The sequence below is a fragment of the Lipotes vexillifer genome, unplaced genomic scaffold (assembly GCF_000442215.2).
Source record: "Lipotes vexillifer unplaced genomic scaffold, Lipotes_vexillifer_v1.1 scaffold1524, whole genome shotgun sequence".
In the NCBI taxonomy this organism is placed as follows: Eukaryota; Metazoa; Chordata; class Mammalia; order Artiodactyla; family Lipotidae; genus Lipotes; species Lipotes vexillifer.
Window position 1 is genome coordinate 436627 of NW_006773476.1, and position 12312 is coordinate 448938.

Below are 12312 nucleotides of genomic sequence, written 5' to 3' on the forward strand. Positions count from 1 at the left end.
GGCCTCTCCCGTTGCGGAGCACAGGCTCCGGACGCGCAGGCTCAGCGGCCATGGCTCACGGGCCCAGCCGCTCCGCGGCATGTGGGATCCTCCCGGACCGGGGCACGAACCTGTGTCCCCTGCATCGGCAGGCGGACTCTCAACCACTGCGCCACCAGGGAAGCCCCAGAGCGTTCTTTTATGAGGAGTCTATGAATTATTGAAACATTTCTTAGGACCTTTTTGATCATAAAAATAGAAAGTGTGTGTGTGTTTATAAAGGCATAGCTCTGGTAATAAGGCTGATTTTCTATTTGCCTTTCTTCTCTATTTTGATCACCAGTCTAGCTGCTCTTTCACCCAGACCTAACGTTTCAGACTTCGTTCTTGCTGTCACAGCTGTCTATAAAGTAACATCATTTAAAATCAGCTTCCTCAACTCTGAAAGGGTACTCTTTGAGGGCATTTCATGCATAGTTTTCTGATGCCCTGACAAAGGAGGAGGGCATGGTGGAACAGAGGGAAATGACAACCGTACTAAAAGTTGTCCAGATAATTCCCAATAGGAAGTGATGTTTACAAATGTAATCTTGTCTTAGCATAGTAGAAGGCCACCTTTTGTTGGAGTGTATCCTGCACAGATGGTATTACCAATGTAGTTTATAGCACTGAGAGAGTAGAGGTGTCTAGGATGGAGGACAGTCAACTCTGAACTGAGCCTGAAGTAGAAACCCTTTGAGAAACATCAACAGTCCTAGATGTGAAAAGATAGATTTGAGGGATCTCTTGCATTTAGAACCTGTGCTTTCTTATTACAATGGTTAAAGTTGCACATATTTAAAAAAATAGTTAATAAACAATAAGAAGAATATTCCAGGTAAGGTGATATAAACTTATTATTAATGAGAATAAAATATTACTCTGCTGGAAGATAGAGTCCTGAAGTCTGAATTTGGTGCTGTTTCATCACTATGTGACTTTCTTCTTGATGGCAGTTCTTTCTGAAGTTCACCGAACTTGGGGTGGTTTTCAAGTTTGTAATCCAAAGACTTCATTATTTTATAAATATGTTCTGGTTACTGCTGAGAGACTGACATCTAGTATCTTCTTTCCACTTGCTCTTGTGCTTGCTGATTTGTCATTCCAGGGTATGGACAGACCCCTAAGCTGAAGGTCTCCTAGAGGAGGATGCCACAGCTCCATGCGTCACTCTCAGAACGATATCTCCTATAATTAAGAGCTTCTGGTGCTGTCCATTTAATGGGAATCTGCTTTAAATCAGAAGATGAATACACACCACCATCCTCTTGACGAGACATTCCAAAGTCACTGATTTTCAGAACATTGTTTTCACCTCCAGGCAGTTTCTTGCAGCAAGGTTCCTGTGTATACAATGTTTACTCGAGATTTGCCATCCAGAAGCAGCATCTAATGAAAATTTCACTAACTGTTTTAGTTCATCCTTCTTTCTCAGAAAGGAGAGGAAATAGCCTCCTGGAACCAGTTCCTTAATCATGTAGATAGGCTGTATTTGTGTGCGAACTTTGATAAGTTTGACAATATTGGGATGATTATATTGCTTGAGGATTTTGGCTTCTTGTAAAAATTTTAATTTCAGTTCCTGGGAAAGATCATCTTCACATGTTTTAACAGCAATAGCAGTTTTATTCTTTAATGTGCCCTTAAATGTGTCATCAGAATTTCCCTTGCCCAGTAATTATGACATTTTCATGATAGGCATTTTTTATTCTAATTAATGATCATGCTGATACCGTGATTCTCTTTATTGGAACATTGACTTTTTTTGTAGTTAAAAAAATTGAGATGAAGTTCTTATAAAATATTCCATTTAAAAGTGGTTTTTAGTATATCCCTGTGTTGTAACCATCACCAGTAACTCCAGAACATCTCCATCACCCTCAGAAGAGACCCTGCATCTGTTAGCAGTCACCCCCAATTCTCTCCTTCCTGCAGCCTCTGGAAACAACTAATGTATTTTCTGTCTCTATGGATTTGCCTGTTTTGGACATTTCATAAAAATGGAATCATGCAATATGTGGCCTTTTGTTATATGTGGCTTCTTTCACTTAGCATCATGTTTTCAAGGTTCATCCATGTTGTAGCATGTATCAGAAATTGATTTCTTTTTATAACTGAATACTATTCCATTGTATGGATGTGTACCACATTTTGTTTCTCCATTCATCAGTGATGAACAGGAACAATGATTTTTAAGTATTAAAACTGTAAGTTCAACATTAATGTATCTATAATTATAATTGGTAATGTCAAGATTATACATGGTGTGAACAGAATACTGTATAGAAACGATATGTAAATTATTTGTCAGCATATCATGCAAGTGTGATTATTTTCTAAGGCCCTTCTAGCTCTGGTTTTATGAAATATGTGAATGTAGTATTTTCATCAATAAAGTTTAATGCGTTAAGCATTAGATTAAAATTTGAATGAGAACAATGTTAGGCAGATATGAAACTATTTGCCACATGTTGTAATGATCATGTTTTGAATTTATTTCAATATGCAGTATTTGAAAAATGTCAATACATAAAGGAAAGGAAATGAGTATAATTAAGTCAATATATTTTTAAAGCAATTTTTATAATTTAGCAGACATTGCATCTTAATATAAGTAACTATTAAAATCATGTCCTTGTGAAAAATGTGATGTCATTTTTCTCTTTTTTTGTTGATCAGGTAAAATTGGTTCCTTTTCACGGTTGTGTGTTCTGTTTACTTTTGACAAGCTATTGCTTGTCCCTGTGGAATTCTATTGCATTTTTTCCTCCCTCCCCTCCCCCCACTCCCCCTTTCCCTCTCTCACAGACAAAATGTTCTGTGTTTTGTTATTTTGTTAATTCATCATAATGTGCCTATCTTTAGTGGTTTCTAAGAATAGGCAATAAGAAATACACAAATATTTCATCCTTATTTAGGGACTTAATTCAAGCCTTTGTTATTGACAGAACTCATTGATTTTCTTAAATCTTCCTTCCTTCCTCCTCCTCCTCTCCGCCCTTCTTCCCTCCCTCCCTCCCTCCCTCCCTCCCTCCCTCCTCCTTTCATCTGTCCCTCCTTCCCCCTTCCATCCATCCCCTCTCCTTCCTCCCTGCCCCCCCCATGCCTTCCTTATCTATCAATATAATCACTTTGTTTCTTTCAGATGAGATTGGAACGAAATTGTTCAGCTGTGACCAGAAATTTATTTTCCTGAGTAGATTGCCAAGAATTATGAACGAAGAGGGCCCGTTTGCATCTCCTTAAATTATTCAGTGATCTGCTCTATTGCTCTATGCCGAAAACTTAAAATTGTTGAGTTGTGCATTATTGTATTTAACTTGTTGCTTAGTTTCTACATGTTTATTTTCAGTAAATGGCTGAAAGTATTAACTTCCATATTTTTAGCACAATGTGCTGCATACAGTTTCCAAGAAGCAAATAAGGTTACATATGTACAGAATTTCACTTTAGGTTAACTAAATATTGCCTGAGTTTAGTTTTTTTTTTTTCAATTTGAAATGCTTCCTTTTTATTGTTTGAAATGGAAAATAAACAATTATTGAACCATCTTGAATTTACCTCATTTAAAAACTCAGTTTTAATTTATTATTTGGCCTGTTTTTAATATTAGTAAAAAACAAAGTGGGAGCAGTGTCTTATGCAATGCCTAGGAATCATTTTATATACTATGTGTATGACATTAAAACCTGTTAGAAAAAAAAAAAAGGTACCAGCACTCCCTTGTCCCTTGCCATTTTTTCTTGTAATTATGTTAGAAAAATCTGGGCGGGGGGATCGAAAGTTAATTGTCTTTTAAGTCTACAGCTACAGGAGCTTTGTATTGCTTAACTTTCATCTGGAAAAGTTTCACAGTGACATTTTTAAAAGAAAGTTTTTTTTATCTAATGAATTCTACCCATGTAACCCTTTTTCTAAATAAACAATAGTTTTCTCAAATGATTGTATATCATTGTGTATATTGTTGCTTATTCAAAATAACTTAGCAAAGATAAGATTCCTAGCTCTTTCTTCTTATTTGTGTCTTAGTCCATGGACTACAATGTTTCCAAATAACAGACATCTTATCCAATAATATGAGCAAATCCTATTTGCTTACCTCTGTACCTGGGGTAGACAGTGGGCTGAAATGATGCCTAGAATTATTCATTTATTCTTCAGTTCCTTAGAACCAATGATACCTATGCAAATTAATTATTTTTTTTAGAGAATGACAATAAAGGCTTTATTTTTTAAAAAGATTGAGACATTCTGAGTATATTTTAGAATTGGCAAAGGGATATAAATCTTTTTTTTTTTTTTTTTGGCGGTACGCGGGCCTCTCACTGTTGTGGCCTCTCCCGTTGCGGAGCACAGGCTCCGGACGCGCAGGCTCACCGGCCATGGCTCACGGGCCCAGACGCTCCACGGCATGTGGGATCTTCCTGGACCGGGGCACGAACCTGTGTCCCCTGCATCGGCAGGCGGACTCTCAGCCACTGCGCCACCAGGGAAGCCCAGGGATATAAATCTTGATGCCCCTTTTCAGGTAATTATAATTTGCTAAAATTGATGAGCACAGTGATTATTTATGGGAGAGTGATCCATTCAATGACTGTTGTGCACCCATAATGTGCCTGGCATTAAAAAAATGACATTGTTAGAATGATTTTTACAATGAGAAAATAACTATGGTTCACCTCAAAATCATTTGTTAGAAACATATCAGTGAATAGCTTTCCAGTTGTTATGTTGCATTCACATTTTAAAGATTTCATGATTGTGAAAATTTGCTGCTACTTAGCATCAGAATCTCTCCTCTCTCTCCCCCAAATTATTGAACACAGGTAACCTTTGCTTTTGGCCTTGCTAGAAATGCACTGAGGATGGAAAGTGCTAACTTTGAATTTAACTGAGCAGAAATAATTTATGTTGGAAGAAGAAAATCTATTTGATAGCTATTTTAAAGGTTTTCTGTTTTACATACACAGGAGTATTAAGACCTAACTCCTGTACCTAGAGCACTTGCAGTTTAACTTCAGAAATGAAGGACATGTGAGTGCTGTTGGGGGTCAGCAATCATTCTGTAAGGAGCCAGATAGTAAATATTTGAGACTTTGAATAAATATTTGAGACTTTGTGGGCTTACGTGGACCCTTTCGGACTTCCTCAGCTCTGCATTATAGTGTGAAAGCAGCCATAGATGATATGGAAATGAATGAGCATGACTGAGTTCCAGTAAAATTTTACTTACAAAAAACCTGCTATAGAGAATCCTATGAAAGATTTAATTAAAAAATATTTGAGTGCCTCTTAAGCACCAGATGTACAGCCTTGAGCAAAACAAACTCTGCTCTCATGGAAGTTCATTCTAGTCAATGGAGGCAAACAACAAACACGGGAGGGAGGAGAGAGACCTTCAGGATGGTGGAGGAGTGAGACGTGGAGATCACCTTCCTCGCCACAGATACATCAGAAATACATCTACATGTGGAGCAACTCCTACAGAACACCCACTGAACGCTGTTAGGAGACCTCAGACCTCCCAAAAGGCAAGAAACTCCCCATGTACCTGGGTAGGGCTAAAGAAAAAAGAATAAACAGAGACAAAAGAATAGGGATGGGACCTGCACCAGTGGGAGGGAGCCGTGAAGGAGGAAAGGTGTCCACACACTAGGAAGCCCCTTCGCTGGGCGGAGACAGCGGGAGGCGGAGCGGGGAGCTTCGGAGCCGCGGAGGAGAGCGCAGCCACAGGGGTGCGGAGGGCAAAGCGGGGAGGTTCCCGCACGGAGGATCAGGGCCGACCGGCACTCACCAGCCCCAGAGGCTTGTGTGCTCGCCCGCCGGGGCGGGCGGGGCTGGGAGCTGGGGCTCGGGCTCCGGTCCGATCGCAGGGAGAGGACTTGGGTTGGCGGTGTGAACACAGCCTGAAGGGGTTAGTGCGCCACGGCTAGCCTAGCCGGGAGGGAGTCCGGGGAAAAGTCTGGAGCTGCCGAAGAGGCAAGAGACTTTTTCTTGCCTCTTTGTTTCCTGGTGCGCGAGGAGAGGGGATTAAGAGCGCTGCTTAATGGAGCCCCAGAGACGGGCGTGAGACGCTAAGGCTGCTGCTGCCGCCACCAAGAAGCCTGTGTGCGAGCACAGGTCACTATCCACACCCCTGTTCCGGGGAGCCTGTGCAGCCCGCCACTGCCAGGGTCCCGTGATCCAGGAACAACTTCCCCGGGAGAACACACGACGCGCCTCAGGCTGGTGCAACGTCACGCTGGCCTCTGCCGCCGCAGGCTCGCCACACATCCGTACCCCTCCCTCCCCCCGGCCTGAGTGAGGCGGAGCCCCCGAAGCAGCTGCTTCTTTAACTGCGTCCTGTCTGAGCGAAGAACAGGTGCTCTCAGTCGACCTACACGCAGAGGCGGGTCCAAATCCAAAGCTGAACCCCGGGAGCTGTGCGAACAAAGAAGAGAAAGGGAAATCTCTCCCAGCAGCCTCAGGAGCAGCGGATTAAAGCTCCACAATCAACTTGATGCACCCTGCCTCTGTGGAATACCTGAAAAGACAACACATCATCCCAAAACTGAGGCAGTGGACTTTGGGAGCAACTGTAGAAATGGGGTTTGCTTTCTGCATCTAATTTGCTTCTGGTATTATGTTTACCTTAGATTAGTATTTAGAGTTCATTATCATTGGTAGATTTGTTTATTGATTTGGTTGCTCTCTTCCTTTTTTTATATATAGGTATATATATTTTTCCTCCTCTTTTTGTGAGTGTGTATGTGTATGCTTCCTTGTGTGATTTTGTCTGTATAGCTTTGCTTTTACCATTTGTCCTAGGGTTCTGTCTGTCCGTTTTTGTTTTTTTTTTCTTAGTATAGTTTTTAGCTCTAGCTATCATTGGTGGATTTGTTTTTTGGTTTGGATGCCCTCTCTTTCTTTTTTTAAAAAATTATGTTTTAATTTTTTAATTTTTAATAATTTAAATTTTTTCAATTTTAATAACTTTCTTCTTGTTTTCTTGCTTGCTTGCTTGCTTTTTTTCTCCCTTTTTTTCTGAGCCATGTGGCTGACAGGGTCTTGGTGCTCTGGCTGGGTGTCAGGCCTGTGCCTCTGAGGTGGGAGAGCCGAGTTCAGGACATTGGTCCACCAGAGACCACCCGGCTCCATGTAATATCAAATGGTGAAAGCTCTCCCAGAGATCTCCACCTCAACGCTGAGACCCACCTCCACTCAACGACCAGCAAGCTCCAGTGCTGGGCACCCTATGCCAAACATCTAGCAAGACAGGAACACAACCCCACCCATTAGCAGAGAGGCTGCCTAAAATCATAATAAGGTCACAGACACCCCAAGACACACCACCGGACGCGGTCCTGCCCACCAGAAAGACAAGATCCAGCCTCATTCACCAGAACACAGGCACCAGTCCCCTCTACCAGGAAGCCTACACAACCCACCGAACCAACCTTAGCCACTGGGGGCAGGCACCAAAAACAATGGGAACAAAGAACCTGCAGCCTGCGAAAAGGAGACCCCAAACACACTAATTTAAGCAAAATGAGAAGACAGAGAAACACACAGCAGATGAAGTAGCAAGGTAAAAGCCCAGCAGACCAAACAAGTGAAGAGGAAATAGGCAGTCTACCTGAAAAAGAGTTCAGAGTAATGACAAAAGCCATAAAAGGGGAAATCGACAGTAACACAATCATAGTAGGGGACTGTAACACCCCACTTTCACCAATGGAAAGATCATCCAAAATGAAAATAAATAAGGAAACACAAGCTTTAAATGATACATTAAACAAGATGGACTTAATTGATATTTATAGGACATTCCATCCCAAAACAACAGAATACACATTCTTCTCAAGTGCTCATGGAACATTCTCCAGGACAGATCATATCTTGGATCATAAATCAAGCCTTGGTAAATTTAAGAAAATTGAAATCCTGTCAAGTATCTTTTCTGACCAGAACGCTATGAGATTAGGTATCAATTACAGGAAAAAAATCTGTGAAACATACAAACACATGGAGGCTAAACAATATGCTACTAAATAACTAAATAACTAAGAGGTCACTGAAGAAATCAAAGGGGAAATCAAAAAATACCTGGAAACAAATGACAATGAAAACACAACAACCAAAAATCTATGGGATGCAGCAAAAGCAGTTCTAAGAGGGAAGTTTATAGCAACACAATCCTACCTCAAGAAACAAGAAACATCTCAAATAAACAACCTAACCTTACACCTAAAGCAATTAGAGAAAGAAGAACAAAAAACCCTAAAGTTAGCAGAAGGAAAGAAATCATAAAGATCAGATCAGAAATAAATGAAAAAGGAATGAAGGAAACAATAGCAAAGAACAGTAAAACTAAAAGCTGTTTTTTTTTGAGAAGATAAACAAGATTGATAAACCATTAGCCAGACTCATCAAGAAGAAAAGGGAGAAGACTCAAATCAGTAGAATTAGAACAGAAAAAGGAGAAGTAACAACTGACACTGCAGAAATACAAAGGATTGTGAAAGACTACTGCAAGCAACTATATGCTAATAAAATGGACAATCTGGAAGAAATGGACAAATTCTTAGAAAAGTACAACCTACTGAGACTGAACCAGGGAGAAAAAAGAAAATATCAACAGACCAATCACAAGCACTGAAATTGAGACTGTGATTAAAAATCTTCCAACAAACAAAAGCCCAGGACCAGAAGGTGAATTCTATCAAACATTTAGAGAAGAGCTAACACCTATCCTGTTCAAATTCTTCCAAAATATAGCAGAGGGAGGAACACTCCCAAACTCCTTGTACGAGGCCACCATCACCCTGATACCAAAACCACAAAATGTTGTCACAAAGGAAGACAACTACAGACCAATATCACTGATGAACATAGATGCAAAAATCCTCAACAAAATACTAGCAAACAGAATCCAACAGCACATTAAAAGGATCACACACCATGATCAAGTGGGGTTTATCCCAGGAATGCAAGGATTCTTCAGTATACCCAAATCAATCAATGTGGTAAACCATATTAACAAACTGAAGGAGAAAAACCATATGATCATCTCAATAGATGCAGAAGACGCTTTCGACAAAATTCAACACTCATTTATGATAAAAACCCTCCCGAAAGTAGGCCTAGAGGGAACTTACCTCAACATAATAAAGAAGGCCATATATGACAAACCCAAAGCCAACATCGTTCTCAATGGTGAAAAACTGAAAGCATTTCCACTAAGATCAGGAACAAGACAAGGTTGTCCACTCTCATCAGTAGTATTCAACATAGTTTTGGAAGTTTTAGCTATAGCAGTCAGAGAAGGAAAAGAAATAAAATGAATCCAAATCAGAAAAGAAGTAAAGCTGTCACTTTGCAGATGACATGATACTGTACATAGAGAATCCTAAAGACCCTACCAGAAAACTACTAGAGCTAATCAGTGAATTTGGTAAAGTAGCAGGATACAAAATTAATGCACAGAAATCTCTTGCATTCCTATACACTAATAATGAAAAATCTGAAAGAGAAATTAATGAAACACTCCCATTTGCCATTGCAACATAAGGAATAAAATATCTCGGAATAAACCTACCTAAGGAGACAAAAGACCTGTATGCAGAAAACTATAAGACACTGATGAAAGAAATTAAAGATGATACAAACAGATGGAGAGATATACCATGTTCTTGGATTGGAAGAATCAACATTGTGAAATGAGTCTACTATCCAAAGCAATCTACAGATTCAATGCAATCCCTATCAAACTACCAATGTCATTTTTCACAGAACTAGAACAAAAAATTTCACAATTTGTACGGAAACACTAAAGATCCCGAATTGCCAAAGCAATCTTGAGAAAGAAAAACGGAGCTGGAGGAATCAGGCTTCTGGACTTCAGACTATAATACAAAGCTACAGTAATCAAGACAGTATGGTACTGGTGCAAAAACAGAAATATAGATCAATGGAACAGGATAGAAAGCCCAGAGATAAACCCACGCTCATATGGTCACCTTATTTTTAATAAAGGAGACAAGAATAAACAATGGAGAAAAGACAGCCTCTTCAATAAGTGGTGCTGGGCAAACTGGACAGGTACATGTAAAAGTATGAGATTAGATCACTCCCTAACACCATACACAAAAATAAGCTCAAAATGGATTAAAGACCTAAATGTAAGGCCAGAAACTATCAAACTCTTAGAGGAAAACATAGGCAGAGCACTCTATGACATAAATCACAGCAAGATCCTTTTTGACCCACCTCCTAGAGAAATGGAGATAAAAACAAAAATAAACAAATGGGACCTAATGAAACTTCAAAGCTTTTGCACAGCAAAGGAAACCATAAACAAGACCAAAAGACAGCCCTCAGAATGGGAGAAAATATTTGCAAATGAATCAACTGACAAAGGATTAATCTCTAAAATTTACAGGCAGCTCATGCAGCTCAATAACAAAAAAATAAACAACCCAATCCAAAAATGGGCAGAAGACCTAAATAGACATTTCTCCAAAGAAGATATACAGACTGCCAACAAACACATGAAAGAATGCTCAACATCATTAATCATTAGAGAAATGCAAATCAAAACTACAATGAGATATCATCTCACACCAGTCAGAATGGCCATCATCAAAAAATCTAGAAACAATAAATGCTGGAGAGGGTGTGGAGAAAAGGGAACACTCTTGCACTGCTGGTGGGAATGTGAATTGGTTCAGCCACTATGGAGAACAGTATGGAGGTTCCTTAAAAAACTACAAATAGAACTACCATATGACCCAGCAATCCCACTACTAGGTATATACCCTGAGGAAACCAGAATTCAGAAAGAGTCATGTACCAAAATGTTCATTGCAGCTCTATTTACAATAGCCCGGAGATGGAAACAACCTAAGTGCCCGCCGTCGGATGAATGGATAAAGAAGATGTGGCACATATATACAATGGAATATTACTCAGCCATAAAAAGAAACGAAATTGAGCTATTTGTAATGAGGTGGATAGATCTAGAGTCTGTCATACAGAGTGAAGTAAGTCAGAAAGAGAAGGACAAATACCGTATGCTAACACATATATATGGAATTTAAGAAAAAAAAAATGGAGAGAGTGGCATGGACATATATACACTACCAAATGTAAAATAGATAGCTAGTGGGAAGCAGCCGCATAGCACAGGGAGATCAGCTCGGTGCTTTGTGACCACCTAGAGGGGTGGGATAGGGAGGGTGGGAGGGAGGGAGACGCAAGAGGGAAGAGATATGGGAACATATGTATATGTATAACTGATTCCCTTTGTTGTAAAGCAGAAACTAACACACCATTGTAAAGCAATTATACCCCAATAAAGATGTAAAAAAAAAAAAAAGATGTGGCACATATATACAATGGAATATTACTCAGCCACAAAAAGAAATGAAATTGAGTTATTTGTAGTGAGGTGGATGGACCTAGAGTCTGTCATACAGAGTGAAGTAAGTCTGAAAGAGAAAAACAAATACCATATGCTAACATATATATATGGAACCTAAAAAAAAAAATCTTCTGAAGATCCTAGGGGCAGGACAGGAATAAAGACGCAGACATAGAGAATGGACTTGAGGACGTGGCGAGGGGGAAGGGTAACCTGGGACGAAGTGAGAGAGTGGCATGGACATATATACACTACCAAATGTAAACTAGATAGCTAGTGGGAAGCAGCCGCATAGCACAGGGATATCAGCTTGGTGCTTTATGACCACCAGAGCAGTGGCATAGGGCGGGTGAGAGGGCGATGCAAGAGGGAGGAGATATGGGGACATATGTATATGTATAGCTGATTCAGTTTGTTATAAATCAGAAACTAACACACCATTGTAACGCAATTATACTCCAATAAAGATGTTAAAAAAATAAAAAAATAAATGGGCCACACTCTTCAAAATGTTAAAGAAAAAAAAAAAGTAAAGAAGAAAATTTGATTTCTGAGTGAAACTAATGCCCCAAGTGAGGCCAATACCCCCAAATGTTGTGTACATTTCTGTCATGAATTGGCTCTGAAAAACCTGTCAGGCCACACAGAGAAGGTAATGTGGTCAGTTACAGGAATTACAGTGTCCGTAAATAAAAAGCCAGTAGTGGGCTTCCCTGGTGGCGCAGTGGTTGAGAGTCCGCCTGCCGATGCGGGGGACGCGGGTTCGTGCCCCGGTCCGGGAGGATCCCGCGTGCCGCGGAGCGGCTGGGCCTGTGGGCCGTGGCCGCTGGGCCTGCGCGTCCGGAGCCTGTGCTCCACAATGGGAGAGGCCACAGCAGTGAGAGGCCCGCGTACAG

General features: G+C 40.4%; 1 pseudogene; it reads right to left on the reverse strand.

Annotated features, from left to right (window-relative positions):
- Window positions 1-878: 878 nt before the first annotated feature.
- Window positions 879-12312, reverse strand: part of LOC103086691 (tyrosine-protein kinase Fer-like) — a 62787-nt pseudogene continuing 51353 nt past the window's right edge.